The 24333-nt window shown below is 41.6% G+C and overlaps 1 long non-coding RNA gene across 2 annotated transcripts in view; it reads right to left on the reverse strand.

The window, feature by feature from the left end:
- Positions 1–3160: 3160 nt before the first annotated feature.
- Positions 3161–24333, reverse strand: part of LOC115899244 — a 29047-nt gene continuing 7874 nt past the window's right edge. The window contains exons 1-3 of one of the 2 annotated variants that reach the window (XR_004058963.1): positions 15192–16551; positions 14018–14120; positions 3161–3607 (exon numbers count right to left, since the gene is read on the reverse strand). This is a non-coding gene — a long non-coding RNA (uncharacterized LOC115899244). Of the gene's footprint in view, positions 3608–14017; positions 14121–15191; positions 16552–24333 lie in introns of those variants that run through there. The other variant, XR_004058964.1, reaches the window with a different exon arrangement.

Genomic DNA, 24333 nt, shown 5'->3' on the forward strand with positions numbered 1-24333 from the left:
TTTTGTTTTATTTGAATTTGAACATCTTCAGGCAAGGCATTTATTCTCCAGTTCCTCATAGGCGCCAACATTCCTATTGTCTGACACCAGACAATCCATTCACTCCTGTCACCTATCTGACTCCCAGAGGCATTTGTGTTTGTCACCAGATTCTTTCCCAACTCCTTTCTTGGCCATGAATCCCACAGTTGAGAAAACTAAGAGCCGGAGAGATCCCAAGCCTCCTCATGTCACAGTGTTAGTTTATGAGAGAAAGAAGACTTCCAAACCATCCCACCTCCTGACAGGACAGCAGAGGCTGGGCTGAGCCAGCTGACAGAACATTCCTGAGGGATTACCTTACATCCTAGCAACCACAGGAGTCGGCACATCAATCGGTCCTGCTCCGGAATGGCCAGTAATTCAAGACCCGGCCACAGACGAGCCACAGGTGGTTCCTCTCAGGAACAGTATTTCCTTGTATGGGGAGCCTGTTCTCTCTGGGGACGCTTGGTCAGATGGGACAGTGGCAGCTTTGTCCTTTCATTAGAATTTCCTCCTGTTGTGCATTTACAAAAGGGGAACTGACTGTGCAATAGGATGACTAAAGAAAGATGCTAAAGTTGGAACTGGGGACAATCCAAGTTGGCGGCCACTGAATCACGAGGAGATTCTATACTGCCTTTTGTTCTTCCCTCCAGCTTGAGTGACTCAGTTGTTGAAATTTTGTGGCAAGACACCTGGAAGCCATTTGTCTTTTTTATTAAGGACTCATTCATGGGGTAAAAACGTAATAATGTTCATTTACCATCACTCCATTACCCAGAGCACCAGATTGCTGCAAATTCAATGTGGTGCTGATTCAGTCATCGCATCACTGAGGCAACATTCCTCTGTGAAAGCTATTTATGTCCCGGCACCATTTGAAAGGCCCTTTAGATCCTTTTTGAAACATTCAAGTCCCAGAGAGGCAACCTGATCTGCAGAGCACTGCACAGGATGTGGGTCTGAAAAGAGCCGCTTCAGAGTGCTGGCCAGCCAATTTGGGGTCAGGCCTTCAGGCTCAAGTGTGCGTCCCTCTTTTATCCTCAAATGTGCTTCTGGGCACATCTTTTCAGATTCAGAGAGTTATAGCCAACCTCAGCTCTATAACCACTCCCTGCGCACTGCAGGCAGGAAGAATTTGGAGGGACATGTCAGTAGCTGAACATGTGATAACAGTGGCTTCAGACTCACCCATAGCCTGGCATGAGAACTCAATCATCCTGCACAGCTTCTCTGAGCCCCCAGTTTCTCCAACCCAACATGAGGGTATTTATCCCACATTGAAACGAAGCAAGTAAATTACAAAAAGAGGGTAATGACCTAGTGGTGGGTAGTTGGACATCTAGCAGAAGCCAGCAGAGGGACAACACCGGAAGCCAACTTATATAATGAAAAAGTCCTCAGCATTGTTTACCCCCACCTCTCTTTCTGAGGGACAGAGGTCTCAGCTAAAAGAATGACCACAAGGAAGAAAATAAAGCAACCACTTAGAAGTGAGAACATGCAGTATTTGGTTTTCTGTTCCTGGGTTATTTTGCTAAAGATAATGGCCTCCAGCTCCATCCAAGTCCCTGCAAAGAACCTGATCTCATTCTTTTTATGGCTGCATATATTCCATAGTATATATGTACCATATTTTCTTTATTTAGTCTGTTGTTGATGAACATTGAGGTTGATTCTGTGTCTTTGCTATTGTGAATAGCACTACAATGAACATATGTGTGCATGTGTCTTTATAATAGAATGACTTATATTCCTTTGGGTTCATGTTCTCACCTATAAGTGAAAGCTAAATGATGAGAAAACATGGAAACATAGAGGGAAACAACACACACTGGGGCCTACCAGAGGGTGGAGGGTGGGAGGAAGGACAGGATCAGGAAAAATAACTAATGGGTACTAGGCTTAATACCTGGGTGATGAAATAATCTACAACACACCCCCATGACACAAGTTTACCTATGTAACAAACCTGCACATGTACCCCTGCACTTCAAAGTTAAAAAAAAAAAAAAAAAAAAAAAAAAACAGAAAACAAACATTATCCTTGCCTCCTCCCTCCTTCCCAAGCACCCCAGGTGAAAGTAGCTGATAAGATGCTTGTGGAGAACTTTGAGCTCCTGGGAGATCAATGATATATGAATAGAAAGTGTTATTATTCTGCAAAACACTGAAGAATGGCTTCCCCGGAAGTCATCGTGTATCAGCAGAAAATAAATGAAATAATTTGCTTTCCTCTTATCTCTGGCTAAAAGCTTCTAAGTCATTTAAGGAGGATTTAATCCACTAGTGGACTGTCCCCATTTGAGGACTGCAGGGCTAAAGTTAGTACTGACCTGAACACGGCAACCACAAGGGGGAATGGGCCGGAGTTCCTCTCCACTGCTGCAAGCTGGTTGCCTGCCAGTTTGCAGTTTCTTCCCCAGAGTTGGGGAGACACAGTCCACCAGGGTTTCTCCTTTGAAATGCCTTCAAGCTAGGACAGGCTTGGGAAAAACTCCCCGCCCCAATTTCCAATGTTTTTTTTTAAGGGGCCTATTCTTACTGATTTGCAGGTGGAGGGCGGTTGGGAGGGGGCATGCGCTCAGCTGTTAGTCATAAGTCCAGTTACAGTGTGCCCTCATGTAAGCAGAATCAATTTTAAGGCTCCAGGGAAGAGTCTTGCTAGGTGCTAGCAAAGAAATTTTGAGGCTGGTAGGCTCACTCTTTACCCATAAAATGGTTCCATAAAAGTGGCTTCCAATTCCAGCCTCTGTATCAGTCCATTTGCAAATGCTACAACTGCACGGTCCAGAGGGAAAGGAGCAAGAGAAGGAGTGAACACATGGCATGAGGATTGACGGAAAGAAACTGGGGTGCTTCCCTTGGAGAAGGGGTAGCTCAGGGAGATGCACAAGTGCTTCTAAATGTGTGAATGTGTGTTCTTGTAGTTTGGCTTTTAGGATAACAAACAGAAACCCACTTGAGCTAGCTCAAGCAAAGCAAGATTGTTGCAGGGCTTCTTGTGGCACAATAAAAGGACTCCCAGGGAAATTCAAAAGATGGAGCCATAATAGGCTTGGGAATCCCAGAGAAATGAGTGGGAGACTGGATCTGAATTGAAGGTGCTATAGACACTCAAGTAGCAGAAGCACTAATACCTTTATTATATATAAGTCACTTTAAATATGACTCATCTACAGGCCACCCATCCACTTTTTCCTGTTCCTTAACAACTAGCAAATTATTTCCAAGTTGCTTCATTTAAATACCACGGAGTGAGAGTCCACCTGAGTGACAGATTGCAGAATAGCCATAGACTATCATTGATCAGGGATCTATCTACCTGTCATCCAATCAGCTGTAACAAGAGGGTTGGACTAAGTGCTATGAAAAATATTGCTCCCTCCCTGGCAACCTGAACTGTAAGCTGGGCAGCAAGCAGCAACTTCTCAAATGAGAAGGGCACAGGAGAATGGGCAGACTGGCATGGAGATAAAGAGCATAGATCCTGGAGTCACACCATCTGGTCTGAATTCCTGCACACCACTTCTTCACTGGATAAAGACAGTCACTTGGCTTCTCTGTGTTTCAATTTACTCATCTGTAAGATCGGAAAAATAAATAAAGTTATTGAAAGGATTAATTAGACAATCCACATAAAGCACTTAAAACGATGTCCGGCAGAGTAGTGTTCAATAAACGTTTGCTATTATTATTCTCTCCAATACAGTGCTTCTCCAAATTTTGTGTGAATATGAATTACTTAGGGAGTTTGTTAAAATGCAGATTCTGATTCTGTAGGTACAGGATGAGACCTGAGATTCTGCATGTCTAACCAGCCTCCAAGTGATATCAATATTTCTGGTCCATGGCCCACGCTTTGAATAGCCAGGATCTAGTACATAGGACATGGGACAGAGGGAAGAGACCGTCTTCAGGGAAAAGAACTAGAAAAACATGACAGAAGTGCATATACATATTACAAATTTTCTATCAATTCAAATGGTTTTTAAATGGAAATATATGGGCTGTTTCATAAGATAGTGCATTCCCTCTCTCAGGCAGGGCTGACTCCTCCATTAGACATAGGAGGCAAGTGTCTGGGGCCCATGATGCTTCTAGGGGCCCATAAAAATGTTTTACTTTTAATTTTTTTAAACCAAAGGAAACATAAATATAATAATGAATAAGTAATCATAAATCCAGCGTGGATTACAGGTGATTTTATGCCAATGCTGTCATAAAATATAATTTTAGATACTTTTTTTTTTTCTTGAGACAGAGTCTCACTCTGTAGCCCATGTTGGAGTGCAGTGGCGCAATCTCAGTATGCTGCAAGCTCCGCCTCCCGGGTTCAAGCAATTCTCCTGCCTCAGCCTCCCAAGTAGCTGGGATTACAGGTGGTAGAGAAGGGTTTCACTGTGTTAGCCAGGATGGTCTCGATCTCCTGACCTTGTGATCCGCTCATCTCGGCCTATGGAGCAAAAGCAGAAGTGCCAGGGGTCCAAGAAAGTCATAATGTGACCCTGACTGGATGTGATCATAGGGATAAAGAATGAAGATGGAAAACTCTAAGATTCCTTGCAGCTTTGAGTCAATGTTTCTTTAAGATTCTATGACAATGCTCTGCTATCTATATCCCCTAACTATAAACTCACACCTGCAAACACTCACTTTCTGCTTGTCTCACATCCTCACACATAGACTAACATTGCTTATCACTGGTCATAAATCAGCAGTTTACAAACCACCCCTAGAATGTATAATCTACTTCTGCCTTCTCCCTGTTTGCTTCCAAAATAGAGAAGTTATTACTGGCAGGGCACAGTGGCCCAGGCCTGTAGTCACAGCACTTTGGGAGGCCAAGGACGGTGGATTGCTTCAGTCCAGGAGTTCAGGACCAGCCTGGGCAACATTGCAAAAATTTCTTTACAAAAAGCACGAAAAGTAGCCGGATGTGGTTGCATGCACCTGTAGTCCTAGGAGGCTGAGGTAGGAGGATCGTTTGAGCCTGGGAGGTCAAGGCTACAGTGAACTGTGATCACACCACTGCACTCCAGCCTGAGTGACAGAGTGAGACCCTGCCTCATTTAAAAAGAGAGAAAGAGAAAGAAAGAAAGAAAGAAAGAAAGAAAGAAAGAAAGAAAGAAAGAAAGAAAGAAAGAAAGAAAGAAAAGACAGAAAGAGAAAGAAAATTATTGTTTTTATTCTCACAAAATACATTTGATTCCAGATATTGCAAGCATTTTGCAGACATTTCCTCATTAATATATACATCTCCTTATTGAAGGAAGTGGAATTTTTGTTTTATTTTTATTTTTAGGGTGGGAAATAAAGCCAAGAAAAGATTAAATGAGAGCTGTGCTTTAAAACTCAGTGGGAGAGGCCAGGCACCGTGGCTCACGCCTATAATCCCAGCACTCTGGGAGGCCGAGGTGGGCAGATTACCTGAGGTCAGGAGTTCGAGACCAGCCTGGCCAACATGGTGAAACCTGGTCTCTACTAAAAATATAAAAATTAGCCGAGCGTGGTGGCAGACACCTGTAATCCCACCTACTCGGGATGCTGAGGCAGGAGAATTGCTTGAACCTGGGAGACAGAGGTTGCAGTGAGCTGATATGGCACCACAGCACTCCAGCCTGAGCAACAAAGTGAGACTTTATGTCAAAAAAAAAAAAAAAAAAACTCAGCAGGAGAGAAAAACATACCTAAGTCTATGGCTATGATGATTCTTATTATAGTTATCAGTGGAAAACATACATCCAGCACTCATAAATAACACAGGCAGTGATTCTTAATTGGTACAAACTGGAACTCCTTAGGTAGCATTGAACAGATGCCCGGGCCCCACCCCAAACCTTCCCTTCAGAATACTCAGAGAACAGAACCCCAGCCCTGTGTTTTGAAAAAACTCCCACTATTATGAGGGCTTAAAACCACTGTGTCATGGAGTGGAGAAGGATATTGCAGAAGCCCAGGAAGGAGAAAGTTCCAAGGAGGGAATGGTTTGGTGTCTGAGGCTGCAGAGAGATGGAGTAATGTAGAGATGGGAAAAGGTCCTTCGAACCTGGGGGAACATGGGTGGCTTTGGTGAGAATGGTCACCCTGGGTCATGAGAGTAAAAACCATACTACAAAGATTGCTTACCCTTATACACAGTTAGATATTTGAGGGATCATAAAATGGAGACGCAAATGGAAGATTAAAAAGTAGGCAGGGAATACAGACTTAAACAGGGGTACATGTGGACACACAGAGAGAAATAACAGACATGGAGACTCCAAAAGATGAGAAGGCTGGGAGGAAGGTGAGAAGTAAAAAATTACATATTGTGTACAGTGTAAACTATTCAGGGGATGGGTACACTAAAAGGCCAGATTTTACCACTATGCAATATACCATGTAACAAAGCTGCACTTGTACCCTTTATTTATAAAAATACATTTTTTAAAATAGGGGTTTTGATCTGGGGTCCTCAGATTCCTCCTACACCCCACCCTCCATTCGCCTCCAAGGGACCCAGGGATAGAAGTCAGGGAATCGGCCGGGCATGGTGGCTCACGCTTATAATCCCAACACTTTGGGAGGCCGAGGTGGGCAGATCACAAGGCCAGGAGTTCGAGACCATCCCGGCCAACATGGTGAAACCCTATCTCTACTAAAAACACAAAAATTAGCTGGGTGTGGTGGTGCATGCCTGCAATCCCAGCTACTCAGGAGGCTGAGGCAGGAGAATCGCTTGAACCAAGGAGTCGGAGGTTGCAGTGAGCCGAGATCACGCCACTGAACTCCAGTCTGGTGACAGAGCGAGACTCTATCTCAAAAAAAAAAAAACAAAAAGAAGTCAGGGAATCTATGAACTCAGATGGGAAAAAAATCACATCTTGATTTCACTGACCTCTAACTGAAAATGTGCCTTTCCTTCAATTATGACTGTAGGCTTCACACTTCAGTAGTGGTAACAGTACCTGTGACTTTGTTACCTATAATAATCACAGGTATTTTAGCATCACAATACAGTTAATATTGCAAAATATTGTTTGTAATTATTATTACTTCAAAATTATGGGAGTTATTAGAACCACTTCAAGACCTGGTTACTTAACGCATTAATAGAAATCACCCAGCTGGGTGCAGTCGCTCACACCTATAGTCCCAGCAGTTTGGGAGGCCAAGGCAGGTGGATCACTTGAGGTCAGGAGTTTGAGACTAGCCTGGCCAACACAGTGAAACCCTGTCTTTACTAAAAGTACAAAAATCAACTGGGCATGGTGGCATGTGCCTGTAGTCCCAGCTACTGGGGAGGCTGAGGCAGGAGAATCACTTGAACCCAGGAGGCAGAGGTTGCAGTGAGCTGAGATCACACCACTGCACTCCAGCTTGGGCAACAGAGCCAGACTCTGTCTCAAATAAATAAACAAACAAATAAATAAATAGAAATAGTCACCAAAAAAAAAATTAAAAACAAAACAAAACAAAACACTGTGCCAGAATGGGTGCCTAACTTAACTGACAGAAGCTGCTTCCTAGAACTGTCTACCCTAGGCTCTCAGCCACAAACAGGTGCTATTCCATTCCTACTATACCCAAATCATTATGTTGTATTTACCTGAGGTCAGGAGTTCAAGACCAGCCTAGCCAACATGGTGAAACCCAGTCTCCGCTCCTCTCCCTGCTCACATACTTTTGTCATTTAGAATAAAGCCACTGGACACTAGAGCAGGAAGACACCATAAAACAGTGTTCCCCCGATGCCAGGCCACAGATCAGGGCTGCTCAGGTCAGATCTTTCACGAGGCCCCAGTGAAGTGGGAAAATTAATGACAAGGTACCAAGTATGTTACAAAACTAATATATCCCATTTCAAAGAATGTTCTTTTTTAGAGATTATTACTTTCCTATTTTTTATATTAAAATATCCTTTCTTTTATGAAACAGTACTGATGCTAGATAAAAATTTTATTTTTGTATTTTAATATCCTTACTTGGCCATATAAAGTATTATAAGTCCTGTGTCTGTTTTCCAATTTTAAAAATTATTTTTATTGCTTTGTGAGGTCCAAAATTCTGAGAAGTGCTGCGTTACATGTTTGTTTTATTCACTCCTCTCCTTTTAGAGATGAATTCCCAAGAACATGCTGTGACTTCTGTTCCAGCATGTTGGTTTAGAAAGAAGAGCTTCAGAGTCTGATTTCGAGACCTGGATTTGGCCTCTGGCTCTGCCACTTTCCACCTATGTGATCTTGGGCAAGCCACTTGATCTCCCCCAGCCTCAATTTCCTCATCCATAAAGTAAGAATCATTTCTACCTCATGAGACAATTGAAAGATTATATAAGATAATGCATATGAAAGCACTTTTCATGCTGCTAAATAAAGTCATTATTATTATGACGATCATCACCATCCTTTTTATTATTGTTACTCAATATCGCCTGGTTAATGGCAGAACTTGGTCTAGTCTTTCGGCTTCCACATTGACTGACTCTGTCCAGTGACCTTCAAACTACTGCTTAGTGAATCCACCTTGAGTTGCTTACTTAGCTCAAGAAATGTTAACTATTTATTTACTATTCCTGCCAAAATCACATAACCTGACTCTAATTATGTAATTATGAGGAAACATCAGACAAAACCCAATTTCAGTGACTCTATAAAAAAGAATTGGCCTGATTTCTTCAAAAATGTCAAGGTCCTGAAAATCAAAGAAAGTGCAGAAAACCCAACGATATGCATAATTCTGGATTGAATCCTGGATGGAAAAAAAAGCATCGGTATTAAAAAAAAAAAAAACTTACGGAGAAAATTAGCAAAATGTGAGTAAGGTCTGTAGATTAAATAGTGGTATAACAATGATCAATATTCTGAGTGAATAGTCTTCTTAGAAAATTTATACAGAAGTTTTTTTGTGTGTGTGTGTTTTTTTTTGAGATGGAGTCTCGCTCTGTCGCCCAGGCTGGAGTGCACTGGCGCGATCTCGGCTCCCTGCAAGCTCTGCCTCCCAGGTTCATGCCATTCTCCTGCCTCAGCCTCCCGAGTAGCTGGGACTACAGGTGCCTGCCACCACGCCTGGCTAATTTTTTGTATTTTTAGTAGAGACGGGGTTTCACCATGTTAGCCAGGATGGTCTCGATCTCCTGACCTTGTGATCCACCCGCCTCGGCCTCCCAAAGTGCTGGGATTACAGGCGTGAGCCACCGCGCCCGGCCCTATACAGAAGTATTTAAGGGCAAAGGGACATGATTTCTAAAACTTGTCAAATAGTTCAGAAGAAAAAAATATATATATGTATATGCATATATATATATAATACATATGTATATGTTGCCTGAAGAGAGAGTGAAAATAATAAAGAAAATTTGGCAAAATGTTGAAAGTACCGATTACATGTAAAGCACTAGGTGTGATAATAACACCTGACATATGTAGGACTTTACAGTTGGCAACATCCTTTCACATGACTGCTCATTTAAGTTGATTATCACTGAATTCTCAGTGAAATACAATAAAGCTAGGTCTTATGGGAGGGTGAGGAGGAAGGGCCTCAAATTTCAGCCAGGAAGGCAAAAATTTATAAACAGGTTTTTAAAAAAAATTACTTCCCTAGAGGAGTATTATTTGTATTTATCATTTTATCTTATAAACACAAAGGGATTTGGCCTTCTGTTAGGGGCCAGATTTTGACTAAGATACGGCTGTTTCTTTTTTTATTCTTTGAGGTTGGAGCAAAGGTTTAGTAAGTGAAAGAAGAAAGCTCTCTGCTGCAGAGAGAAGACCAGGAAGAGGGTTGCCATTTTTACAGTTGAATGCAAAGGCTTTAATAAGAAACCGAGAAGGACTGAGCATCTCATTTGCATAAGGTGTGAATTTCTGGTAGCTCCACCCTGTCCTCCTAGTGCATATGCAGGCCCTTAGCTTGAGTTACTCCATATTGCTTTGTTCCCCTTACTGTACATGTGTTAGGGGATGTAATTTTCCATTGTGGGCATGTCTGGACAAGTCACCTGTGTAGCCTTTCTTATCTGTGTGGCTAGGAGCATGTCTTAGGCAAGTCCTCCTGTGCAAGTTCCCTTATCTATGCCTGCAGACTGTTCTTTTGTTTGAAATAATTCAAACAGGGACCTACCCTAACTGCCTGCCTGTCTGGTTTCTTCCTTTCTCCTCTCTCATTACCCCCCTCAGGAGTGGAGACCCTAGATATGGCTTTTTAATCACTCTATTCACTTATTCAGAGTATATAGACTCATATTGTGAGAGGTACCTCAGTACTGACATCACCTGAGGAAACAAGAAGTTCATGTCTTCCATCTCATACTCACTTCAGATCTGATGCTCATTGCTTGAGTTGAATGTTCAACAAAATTGCTCCCATATTTAAATCTCTCTCTCTCTCTCTACCTTAGTGAACTGGTTTGGTTCTGCTGAATTCATGTTGTTGAATTAGAGACAGATGAACACACAATAATGGGACTCAGGACAGTGTGCAGGAATTGGTTGACTGTAGCTCAACATCCATTCTCACCTACTGTTACCAAGCAATGGGCTCACTGCCCAGTGCAGATAGAAAACAATACTAAGGCACCAGCTTTGGAGAAAAGAAAGCACTTTATTTCAAGTCAACTGGCAAGGAGATAGGAGGCAACACTCATAACTGTCTCTCCAATCTGGGAGTAGCTCCAGCTTTTACAGCCTTTCTAACTAGTCCCAGGTGATGCCAATGCAGCTGGTCTGCCAGGCTGGTGGTATTAAATTAGAAGGTCAAAGCCCTTCCTATTGTGCAAACCCAGGCAATTTTGGCTCTTTGTCACCTGTAACAACTTAAGCAATGGTTAATCAGTTTGAGCTGGTCCTATGGTTACATTTCCAGGATACTTTCCAATGCTGCAGAGGCTGGAAGTAAAATAAATAAATAAACAAACAAACACTACATTTTCTGGAATCTAGTTAGGAGACTGGATATGACTTAGGTTCTGTCAATTAGATGCACTCATCAGAAATGTAAAAGGTGGAAGTGGGCAGAAGCTATCTTTCCGCTGTTTGCTGTTTTCTGCTGGCAGGGAAGATTTTTGTGTATCAGTACTTAGTCTCTGCCTTTGTGAGTGTTGAGGGGTAGTTGGGCTATGAAGTTCACCAGACTCCAGATTCCACTGTCCACATGGTTTGGTCCCCCAAACAGATCAGATGCTGTTTTTCTGATCTCTTGATCACAGCTATGTCTTTGTGTCCTTAAAGTCAATGGTTTCAGCCTTTGCCCTTCCTAATTGGGGTTTGGTTAGTCATTTCCCTTGTAATTCAGTTCTGTCATATTCCAGGAGCCATTCGTAGCTCTAGCCAGCCTAGAGCCCACTCCTTTTAACCCTTCCAACAATTTCCTGAGAACCTAATCTCCAGATAATTCTCCCTTCTGTCTAAAATACCTAGAGTAGTTTGTTTTCTGGATTAAACTCTGGCTGGTTTTTCCATTTTCCAGATACAAAGAGTAGTCAGGCTGCAAGAGGCTAAAGTGGGACAGTGCTTGAATGAGGTGCTCATGCAATCGAATACAATATCTAGGCTACTAGTGCACCTCATCTATGAACACAAAGCTGACTTGTGCATCTGGGATTACCTTGCTCATTTTGATTACATAGTCCTAAGACAAAGATGGCACCTTTAGACAATCTGCATGGGATTCCTAACATTGACCAGGTTCAACAAATAATAAGTATTCAAAGTATTATTCCACAGCTTCTCTTCAGGAAATTAAAGCAAACTTCCCTGCATTATCAGTTCATTTTTCCCCCTTTGGAATCTTTCTAGCCACATCAGTTCATTTTTAACTTCCTAAGGCAAGAAAGTGAGGGGAGTGCTCCAGACAGAAATGAATAGGGGTGATGTTAACTGCCCAGACTCAATAATGAGTTGGAGTCTAGAAAATACTCAGCAGGAAATTTAACCATGAGCAAGAGCTCAAAACCAATGTACCCATAAGCAAATACATTTTCTATCTTCCTTTTGAAAATATGAAAGTAGAAAATAAATAGGTCATGTAGAGTGTTCACGTTTATCTAACATTTACTATTACAAGTCTCTTCCTCAATTTCCACAGCAAACTTCAGAGGCATGTACCATTAATCACCATTTCCTGGGTGAGAGGACTAAGGCTCATACAATGTGAAGTAACCACTCAAGGTCACACAGCTATTAAATATCCTATCCCAGGTGGAGGAACACGTATCCTAATCAAAGCTTCTTTAATATCAAAGTCTATTCCTTTAACAACCTGCAAACTAATGTAGCTCTCCACAAGGTGAATGATTGCCAATATTTTTCCACTCCCCAAAATAGTGTTTTCTAAGCTGAAATAGACAGCCATTTATTAAACCCAGCAGCCTTCATTAATCAGTTTCTTGAGTGAAAAAAATAAAACAGCAGGTTCCAGAGTTTTTATTCTTAGCTCACTAGGAGAAAGGAGAGGGCAGGAGAAAGGAAAGAAATTGGCATCAAGACCCAAGATGAGGGATCCAAATCTATATTTCTGCCTCCCAAAGCAGCTGCTCCCAGATCCCCAGCGACATAGTCCTTCACCAGTTCCATGATGCTAGAACTCCCGCACCTCACTCCTGAACCCAAGCAGGATTTCCCTTCCCTATAACCCTTAATTCCCCTACAGTGAGTGAGGGCCATGGAATTTCATTTCCCTAATGTTAACGAAGAGTTTTTTCTCAACAGCAACTAGCTAAATTTCTCAGGATAGAATGATGAATGCACCTGCAAAACAAGCCCTCTTAACACTCACTTGACCCTCTGTGCAGGTGCTCCTGCCGCTCTTGATTAGAGTGCTGAGGTTCTGACACTCCTCTCTGTGCCACACAAATGCCCAGTGATTCATTTATAACTGACACCCAAGCCTTCACTCTTCACTGTTGCAAAGAGAATTTTGGACTTCTGAGAGTTATAACCTTTCCCCATTTTTCTTTTCTGCTAATAAATTCTGGAGAGCAGTAAGGATAACAGTAAGACATCCATCATCTTGTGGGGTTTACGAGCAGCTGGCGTGACAGTCTCAGCCAATATAACTGCAAGCTGACTTTAATCATAGTCTGTTGATCTCAGCTTTCAGAGATATTGCCTTGATGTATCATTCTATTCCTTCTCTAAGCTGAATGCATGAAGGAAGGCTTTTTGAGTTTCACCATCTAAACCCCAGGGAAGAGGGTCAGAGGAATGCAGTGAACTCTTAATTCATTTGCAAAAGTAACTGGAAAACACATGGGTCTTAAAAGACCTTGAGCCTTGAAAAAAGACAATTTAAGCTAAAGTCTGGGGACATTAAAGTAGTTGCAAATTTGAGCAAACTCTGTGCCAAACAATTGCTGGATTTCACTGTTCTTCAATAACATTCATCAAATATTTCCACATTTTCTAAAGACAACCCTTGGGTTACCACTAAGGCTTGTCATTTTTACTAATTAATGGTAATCTAAATCTGTGAATCTTCCTAAAAATTTCACTATTTTTCAGTTTTGCAAATATAAAACTCAGCTGTCTTAAACACCATCTATGATCCTTATAGCTTTTGATTACATGAGAGGATGACTTTGAAATGATGAGCTTCTGTCCCCTGGATCTGACAAAACAAGACAATCCTATTTCATTTGCATTTGGCAAGTAATTAGACCAGTGGCCTCCATATATTTTGCACATACCCCAAGTCAACAGAAAAATGTTAAGCATGCTCCCTATATGCTAGGCTATTGTAACGAAGAGACCCAAATGTGTATAATGACTAAAATACCCAGAAGTTTATCTCTTGCTCATAAAATTGCATTAAGTGAACGTTCCTGGTAAGTTGGCAGCCCCCTCCCAGCAATGTTTCAGGGATGAAGTCTCCTTCTATCTCAGGCCTCCGACATTCCCAGGGCCTGTTCATTTTCTGCATGTAAGCCAACATAAGGGGAAAGAGTACAAAAGAAGCATGCCTGCTTCTCAAAAGCCTTGGTCCAAAACTGACATCTATCACTTCTACTCACCTCCCATTGGGAATAACTAGAGAACTGGTCACACCCACATGCAAGGAATCTGGAAAAAGTTGCCTTGGGCTGGGCAGCAGCTTGCCAGCTAAAACTGTATATTCTGAAATGAAGAACAGATTTTGGTGAAGAGCTATTTGTCTGCCACATTCTCAGTTTATTCATTCCTTTATTCAGTCATTCTTATTTATTTATAAATGGTGTACATGTGTATATATATATAAAACTGTGTACTAATAGGCATATTGTAAGGCATAAACAGAAATATAAATTATAAAGGATGAGAAAAACAAGATGAAATAGAAGTTTTGTTTTTCCTGCAGCCCATTGGATCACCTGTGACTCCCATGGTCAGGATTCACCCCCTAGATTCACTACTCTAGACTCCAGGAGGTCCTGGAAATTAGGAAGTGCCCTTCTAGGGAAGCATTTTAAGAAGTAAAAGACATTGCCCTCCCGCTAGCCTTTCCCCCGTTCTTGTAGATGGCACCCAGATCCACAAAGTTGCTCAAGCCCCAAACCTGGAAATCATCTTCAGTTCCTCACTGCCCATTACCTCCATATCCAGTTTCCAGCCAGTCCTGCCTGCTTGCCCTCCCAACCAGATCCAGAATCCCTGCTTATCTCTCCACCGTCATGACTCTCACCCTACCCCCGGCACCAGCATCTTTTTTCTGGACACTGTAAGAGCCTCCCGTCCTTACAATCCATTCTTCACGGGACCGCCATTGTGATCTTTCAAACATGTAAAGACGATCAGGTTATTGCCCTGCAAACTCTCCAAGGGGCTGATACTCAGATACAATCAGCCTCCTTACTGAAGCTTACAAGGCACAGTAAACATTCTACAAATGTTTCTTGAATATTGTTAAATATATACACAGAGGGGGAAACATCTGAAAAAATGAATATCAAACTGCAGTTATGTTTACTGTTAACTCGTTCAATGGCAACTTTTATAATTAAGAAAAAAGTTACTTACATTATGTAAAGAAGGAGAGGGAGAGAAGGCTGATAAGAAAAGAAGGACATCTGTTTCCAGGTAAACTCTACTCTAAAGACCAGTTATTATTATTTTTGTACTATTTTCCTCTCCTAATGCAAGCAGATTTTCACTTACTTGTCTTGCAAAAGGTTGGTAGCAAGAAAGAGAACAAAAAAAGATACTTTTTACCTCATGGCTTTCTTTTTTTCAAAGAGCAAAACCCATTGAGGAAAATAGGGCATGCTGACAGGCAAGTGCCTCAGATGGAAGGTGAGCAAGGGATTTCCTTCTAGAAGAAAAAAAGGCCTTAGGTTAGGGGGAAGAGAGATCTAAGGTGCTTTGGAAGAAAGGCCACGTGCAGCCTTGGGAAGCTGGGCACCTGGATTCTGGGCCCAGGGCTCCCAGTTTTATAGGTTTCAGGGTTCCAAGAGCCAAAGGGAAAGTGAAAGACCACAGCAGTCTCAGTGGAACCAATGTAGATAATTGTCCAATACCATATGTTGGCCCTGCATAAGACCCAGATCTTGGCACAAGTTCACAGGGCATGAGGGAGATCAGCCCAGAATGGCAGAGACTAAATTTCCTGCCAGCTCAAAAGGCTGGGTGTCCAGAGCCAAAATGAAGTTGATTTATAAAAGCAAAAAAAGCTATATTTCTTGAATGCCTTCCTTTGTGTCTTAAGACTTAAACCTACTATCATCTTATACAAAAATGTGCAAAGGATACACCACTTTCATAAATGAGTACTGATTCAATGTCATTCCTGTAATATTGTCACTCTTACTCACATGTATTACATGCATTCCAGTATGCTTTCCTAGGGCAAAAAGTGGAGGGCAAAGGGTGGAGCAATGACAGTGCCGGTGTTGTCCCAGCGAATGCATCTCATGCAAGCTTATCAGCTAGTACATGTTTCAGTGGGCAAACGCCTAAGAAACATGTTCTCTATGTCTGTTCCATTCTGACTTAATTACAGTTTGTAATTGCAGTTTGTTATTTGCAGTCCTAACCAGGCCTACTTCAGAACCTTGGACATAGGGAAATGACATGGCACAGTGGTTGAGAGCACAGGTTCTTAGCTAAGACTGTCTGGGATGGAAACTAAGTTCTGCCAGTTATGTGATATGGAGCAAGTTTCCTAATCCCCCTGTTTTCTTATCTGGGGATCATTCTTACTTGAGGGGGTTAGTGAGGAGTAATTGTGTTCATTTTAAGGTGCTTAGCACAGTGCCTGTCACATTGTGGGTTTCTACTAAATGTTAACTGTTATTATTAGATTTTATTATAGTAGACACTTAGAAAATGCTGAATGAACGAATGAATGAATGAATGTCTTACCCTCTGGTCCATCAATACGTAGAAAATTATACAAGAAATTGACCAGATTATTCTCTACTTAGGTGCTGTTCCAGACCAAATTCTGCCACACTTTGTTTTTGCTATTAAGACACATATATTATATTCAGGCCAGGCACAGTGGCTCACACCTGTAATCCCAACACTTTGGGAGGCCAAGGTGGGCAGACTACCTGAGGTCAAGAGTTCGAGACCAGCCTGGCCAATGTGGCAAAACCCCGTCTCTACTAAAAAATATAAAAATTATCTGGGCGTGGTGGCGCACATCTGTAATCCCAGCTACTCAGAAGGTTGAGGCAGGAGAATCGCTTGAACCTGGGAAGTGGAGGTTGCAGTGAGCAAAGATCGCGCGCCACTGCACTCCAGCCTGGGCAACAGGGCGAGACTCCATCTCAAAAAAGGAAAAAAAGACACATACATTCAGGTACTTCTCACATACACTGAGGCATTAGCAAGGTGCTACATGGAGTCATGCCTGCTGTCCCACTTGGTGACCAATAGTCAACATTAGCAAAAACTTTGACCATGATGAGGAATATAGGTTATGGTTATACCAAAAAAAATTATTCTGGAAATGGTGTTTTCTATGGCACTCAATCTTTCACTTTTGGCCTCAGGTAGTATTAGAATAAGTCAATTCTGGGAATCATGGGAAATCAATAAATTTGTTGTCTTTCTTCTGGGGATGTATTTAAAATAACCCTCAGCCAACAACTCAACAGAATGACCAGCTGGACAGCAGCCATTTGAAAATGCTCCAATTTCAAGAAATTGTGTTGATAAATCACTTTCCAAATATTCTCTAGGAAAATTCCTATGATGAAAGAAAAATGAAGCATGTATTTATCATCAGTTCCTCTACGTCGCCTTCCCACTGAAATTCAGAACAAAAGTCACAAACATGCCGTATTTTCTCAGATCTTTACACAGCGCCCTGAGCATGGAATGTCCTCCACACCTCCCATTTCACCCAGCCCTGTAATCCCAGCAAGTCACAGTTGTAGAGTGCAGAGATTAGTAGTTGAATTCGAATCCCAGCTCCATATTCCCAGACTGAATGACACCGGGCAAAGTTATTTAACTTCCCTGTTAATCAGCTTCCTATAGGGATGAAGATTACACCAACCTTGTGGGCTTTGGAAAAATTAAATAGCTTAATATTTGGAAAATGCATAGAATAGGGCAGTTCTGGCACATAGTGAGCATTATATAAGTGTGTCATTATTGTCCTTCAAGTCCTAGCACCAGTTTCACAGAAACCTGAAGGTTTGTTCATTCCTCTGGGCAGGGTTGTGCACCTCCTTCTCCATGCTTGTACTTGTCTCTACTGTAATATGTAGCACATTCAATTACAAAGGTTAGTGTATTATACGTCTCCCTTGCCACTATGCGAAAGTATAAGGAATACAAAGGCAGTCATTTTACCTTTTTTTTTTTTTGGAGATAGGGTCTCACTCTGTTGCCCAGGCTGGAGTGCAGTTGTGTGATCTCGGCTCACTCCAATCTCTGCCTCCTATGTTCAAGCGATTCTCCTGTCTCAGCCTTCTGAGTAGCGGAGACTACAGGTGCACACCACCATGCCCGGCTAATTTTTATATGTTTAGTAGAGATGGGGTTTCACCATGTTGGTCAGGCTGGTCTCAAACTCCTGACCTCAGATGATCTGCCCGCCTCAGCCTCCCACAGTGCTGGGAGCATGAGCCACCATGCCCAGCCCATTTAACCTTTAGAGTCTTCAAGTCTTACAACAGAGCTGTGAACATGGCAGATGCACAATAAATATTTGGTTAATGTATAAAAGCATTAATTAAATGCTATTTAAGCTTTTCAAGCTTCTCATGAAGTCAGTATTTTCCTCTCCTTGTATGAAACTGTTGAGTAATGGCTATTTCTGTAGCTGCTTCTAAAGCCAAATGAGGAAAGGTTTTGAGCTATCGCAGAGACTGTACAATACGATAATCATTGGTATCATAAAAATTCATTATTAGCCCTGTTAACAGAGTGGATAAATATCCTTGCTGGGACAGCAGTGTCTTGGCCCAGTAAGTGTCATCTATAGAGTGGACTCTTTAGAGTTTCCTCAGGCAGCTCTCCAGCAGTGCATCCCTCCAGCATTGCTGGGATATGGGACATGTCACAGCTCCCAGAAGAGATCTCCCAGTGGCTAGTCACAGTCAATCTGCAAACAGAGAAGGGTTTTGGCAAGAAAGTGATCCCAGGAGACACTGAAAATAGCAAGTTCGCTGAAGGCCAAGGGAACTTCCCCTTGTGAAAGTAAGAAAGGATGATGAAATAAAAAGTTTACTGGCAGTGAAAAGAAAACATCCTGTCTGAGTTGAATTGCAAGAGGGGAGTCAGGGAAGGCTCCAGCCACCTTGGAAAGGCAGCGTGGAGCAGCAGGGAAGCCACCAGATTTGGAATCCGAACAGTCAAGTCTCAGTTCTTCCATTTGATGAGTGCAGTTTCTCCTCTTTAAAATGGAGACTCAGCCTAGTGCAATGGCTCACGCCTGTAATCCCAGCACTTTGGGAGGCTGAGCTGGGTGGATCACCTGAGGTCGAGAGTTCAAGACCAGCCTGACCAATATAGAGAAAACCTGTCTCTACTAAAAATACAAAATTAGCCAGGCATGGTGGCGCATGCCTGTAATCCCAGCTACTAGGGAGGCTGAGGCAGGAGAATCACTTAAACCCAGGAGGCAGAGGTTGCAGTGAGCCAAGATCATGCCATTGCACTCCAGCGTGGGCAACAGGAGCGAAACTCCATCTCAAAAAATAAAATAAAATAAAGTAAAATAAAATAAAATAAAATAAAATGGAGACTGAAACAAAGAAAACTGTGAAGCACAATATGAATGTAAGAATTTATCCTGTGTTGTTAGAAAGGCCCCTACAAACAGGAATTCACAGAAAGGGTTCCCACCCTGAACAGAGGTCTTTCCATCTTCTCCACTTGAGGGCTGAAAGGGATGTCTCTGCCTCCTTTTCATTAAAATTAGCAAGTTCTTAAGAAATGAGGGGGGACAACAGGATTGGAGGCTTTCATGAGACAAAATTGACTAGGAATTTGCTTAGGAATCTGCTTTTGGGAGGCACTATGTAAACCCACACAGTGTGACTTAGAGCCTGTGAGGAACTTTCTTATGTTGGGCTCAAACATTAAAGATGCAAACTGCCTATGACGCGATGCTGGAGCTGCTGTCCCTACCTAGCAAGAACAGACTGTGCACATCTCTTCCCAACTCCTTGAAATTGGCCCTGGTACAAGTGTTTACCTCATGGTAATTGGCAAGTGCTACAAATCAGGGTGTCTTTTCTTCTCTGTCTTCAGGAGCTTGCTTATGAGCACACCTCTGACTGAGGTCCACAGGACTCAAGATTCCTCCAGCCATCACTCTCCACTACAAATGCCACAAAAATGAAAGTCTGACCACACACATAAGTACTAAATAGGAAACACTGAAAAGATACACCATGAGGAGGGAGAAAAAACAAAAAGTCAAAAAATCTTAGTATATCAACTGCACATTCCTACCACAGAGAGATCTGGCAATGAAGTGTCTTGAGGATTTTGGGGGTTTTTTGTTGTTTGTTTTTTAAACTAAGAATAACTGTAATATGCCAGAGAATTTTGAATCAACTTTATCTGTAGTCTCAAATGAATATATTCAAAAGTCATATTATAGCAGAAATTCAAATATCTTGATTGCATATTGAGGATAATATAATGGTGGAACAACTAGTTTGTCAAATAGGTGATCAGGATGGAATAAAAATGTACTCTTGGTTGTCTTCTATCCCAATGAGCTAAAGTAATATTGCATTTATAACTTTTCAATACATTATGGTCATATTGTTTCCTCATGCATGTTTTATTTGTTCTTTTTATAGCTTAAATGAATTATTCCTTTTCTTCTGGAACTCTAAACATTATGCTAGGTTTTCAAGGCTGGTGCTTGTGATAGGGGAAGAGAATAATGCCTGTGTGTGTAAGGTGCCTGATGTTTCTCAGAGGCCTTTCTTACAGGCAATCCTCATTTAATCTTTATACACACCCTCCAAAGCAAGGCATACCCATTTTTAGACAAGGAAAAAGACACTCACATGGTAAGAAGAGCTACTGGAATCTGGACCCTGCTGTCATTATTGCTCCTGGACATTAGATGCTGACTGTTATAGCCATCGAAAATGCTGCCACTAGAATGATGGTCAAATTATCTCTACTTCTTTGCATCATTCTTACAGTCATAAAATTCAAGACAAGAACATCTGCTTAACTGAGCTTAGGTCTCATGTACATGCACTAACTGGCATGATTTCAAGTGAACCAGCACCTTGTCTTTTTTGGGCTTCTGCTGCGAAATGAAAATCCTTCATCTAATAAGACACAACATGGTACATTCTCCAAACACAGGAGGAAGTTTAAATTCAGAAGAGTAGATATTATCATTACCATTATAGTGAGCATCTATTCTACCCATGGGAGCCTATCATCTTTTGAGTCTTTTGTCTATATTTGAAGACATATCCAAATTATGAGTTGCTATATAGGAATCACAGTGTAAATTTCCAGCTGCCCTTGCAGCTAGGATTCAGGCACATGAATTAGTTGGTGTGAATCAAGGACACCATATCATTATAAGATTTTGATTCAAGGCCAGCTGCAGTGGCTCATGCCTGTAATCCCAGCACTTTGGGAGGCCGAGGCAGGCAGAAGACTTGAGGTCAGGAGTTTGAGGCCAGCCTGGCCAACATGGTGAAACCCTGTTTCCACTAAAAATATAAAAGTTAACCAGGGATGGTGGCAGGCGCCTGCAATCCCAGCTACTAGGCTGAGGCAAGAGAATTGCTTGAACCTGGGAGGTAGAGGTTGCATTGAGCTGAGATTGTACCACTGCACTCCAGCACTGGCAACAGAGTGAGACTCAAAAATAAAAATAAAAAATAAAATAAATAAAAAATAAAATGACACTAATTTATTTTAAAAAATGTTTTTGATTCAGAAGGAAGCAATAAGAAGAAAAAGGTTCTGCAGAAAAGGGACCTTGTATCTTTGCAAATTTGCTGGTGAAGGGGAGGCAGAGGTATCTGGTTTTTTTGTGGTGGCTCTTTCCCAGGGATTACAATAGGGTATTTTGGACACAAAAGCAATGGCTGTGGAACAGCAGCATTTTTCCATTAAATCTGTTGTTTAGTTTGGGATATTGTTCCTCAAGGCTTATTCTCAAACCCAGTTTTCTAATTCACTCAACAGTCCTGTGATCCACACAATATTTTGAAATAAAACGCTTTTCTATTGATTCAACAAGAATCAGCGTCTGTTGTTTGGAGCCAAGAACTTTGATTAATACAGTTATATTTCCTATCTCTCAGATGTGGAAACTTATGTTTTGAAAGGTTAAATTGCTCAAGATGACAAAGTCAGTCAATGACAGGGCAAAGATTTGTACCTGGACTGTCATAATCTCAAGCCCATATTCTGACGCAAAAAGAGTATACCATAAGGTCATAAAACTAATGAGTTGTGCTTGAGTTTTTTGTTTTAAAGTTAGTATAAATTATAGAAGGATCTAGTCTAGGCTAAAGCTCTGCATAATAAAATATCAAGTGGAGTCCACAACCCAAATCTTCTGCTATGTAATCTAATGTGCTTTCTGTGATGCTTCATATCATCATAATCCTATCACATTTTGCTTTATGTATTTTGAGACTAATTTTTAAGTGCATTTGTGTTCAAGAATATTATACAGAGAAGAGATTACTATTATTTCTTGCATCCAACACCTCTCTGTATTCAATTTCCATCTCTTACTGAAGTATATCTTTTAATAATGCTTTCAGTCAGGGTCTATTTTTGAATTATTGATCAGAAAAAAAAATGCCTTTTTTTTGCCTCATTCTTGAATGATGTGTGTTTTCTGGATAGTATCTTTAAAAGATGGGCATGTATGCCCCTTCTGCCTTCCTTGCAAACTCTCCTGCCCCTGCGCCTGCCTGCGATACAGACATGAGAGACAGAGCTAAAGCAGCCATATGGGATCCTAAAATAGAAGCCACAAATGGAGAATAACAGAGCCGCTCTACCAGCTCTTGACATCTGGACTGTCACTTGGGAAAGAAATAAATTTCTATCTCTTTTAAGCCTCTGTATTTTGGGGTCTGTCCTTTTTCAAAAAAAAAACAACGTCTACTATGTCTTAACAGTTGTATGCCTGTTTGCTCTGCTCTCTTCTTTCCTTATGCCTTCCTCAATATAGATGTGTACGGTCCCCTGGTACACACTCCCAACCCCCACCTTCACTTTGATTTCTGGGTCTTAACCAAAAACCACAGAGTGCCTTGACTGCTATGTGACCTGGCCAGCTGCAGTTTTTTTCCCAGCGAATTTGAATCCTAACCAGGGCCTTGAACATTCCCAGGTACTGATACAGGTATCTAGGCTTACTAGAGAGAAACTGGCCCTAAACCTGAGCCAAATTCCTTAAACCTTCATATAAACTCCACACCCTGACCCCCTTACTGCTGACACACCTAGGTAGAACATCCCTTTCCTCTCGCTGTTCATGGGAAGGATTGCTGCAGCCCACTCTGTACACAAATTCCCCTGATAAATGCTTTGGACTGGTCACCCTGGCATTTAGTGCTCCTTTCTTTGGAATCCCAACCAGCCCCATCTCAGGATGGTTTGGGGCACTCACTTGTGAGAACTCCCCGGCACTGCTTTTGGGGTGACTCCAGCCACCAGTTGGGTAGGACAAAACAATAAACATGTGAATACATGAATGCACATGACCTCCTCTTACTTCAATTTCTCCTCTTTATGTCATATTTTTCTATCCCATTATTTCTCTATGCTTCTGTTTGGGTGATTGCCTTAGTTCTTTCTTCCAGTTCACTTGCTCTCTTCAGAAGTCTAATCTGCTATTTAACATGTCCCTGTGAGTTGTTAATGTCAACAAATATATTCTTAATCTCTACACTTTCTATTTGGTTCTTTTACAAATAAATCTGGTCTTTTTTAATGACAAAATATTCTTCTGTTTTATTCCTTTCTTTATGTCTCTGACATTTAAGAGATACTTGCATTAGGCCAAATGTTTATATTCCCCCACCACAAAAAAAATTCATATGTTGAAATCCTAATCCCCAACATGACGGCATTTGGTAGATTCACGTCTTTATAAAAGAGCCCAGAGAGCTCCCTCACCCTTTTCGTCCTCTACGACCAGAAAGAGCGCCCTCATCAGAAACCAAATCAGTGGGCCACTTGATCTTGGACTTCCAGCCTCCAGAACTGTGAGAAATAAATGTCTGTTGTTTGTAAGCCACCCAGTCTAGGGTATTGTGTCATAGCAGCCCAAACACACCAAGACAATACTTATTTCATAGCCTCATTCAGAGTTTTAAAATTAACCCAGTTCTTGGATTGCTGATTTCCCCATTTATTTTATCTTCAGGTTTCCCTTCAGGGTAATTCATTCGGTTCTTAGTTTTGTATTAAGAGTTCATCTTTAGCAGGGCTGGTTATCCGACCATACATCTGTGTACCTAAATTGTAGAAACAGCCCAACATGGCACTTTGTTTCCGGTGAAATTCTAAGGATTCCATTGTCCTGGACCAGATTTCATGGTAATTTCTTAGAATGAGATTTCTATATCTCCCAGATCCTACATCTACTCATGGTAAATGCCTGGGAAACACATTTTTCCCACCCACAGCCATAGACCAACTACAAATTTCCTTCCTCCTCTTCATAACAATTGTCAGTATTTTCCATAGTCCCTTCCTAACGGATGAGGCACCCCTTCTCCTAGGCTCCAGGTATTATTGACAAGCCTGTGTCACAGAATTACCACATAAAACACAGGAAGTCCAGTTAAATTTGAATTCCAGATAAACAACTTTTTTTTTTTTTTAAACCATAAATATGTTCCTTTCAACTTGTAGGGCATACTTACCCTAAAAAATGATTCAT

This window comes from Rhinopithecus roxellana, chromosome 8, assembly GCF_007565055.1.
Source record: "Rhinopithecus roxellana isolate Shanxi Qingling chromosome 8, ASM756505v1, whole genome shotgun sequence".
NCBI lineage: Eukaryota > Metazoa > Chordata > Mammalia > Primates > Cercopithecidae > Rhinopithecus > Rhinopithecus roxellana.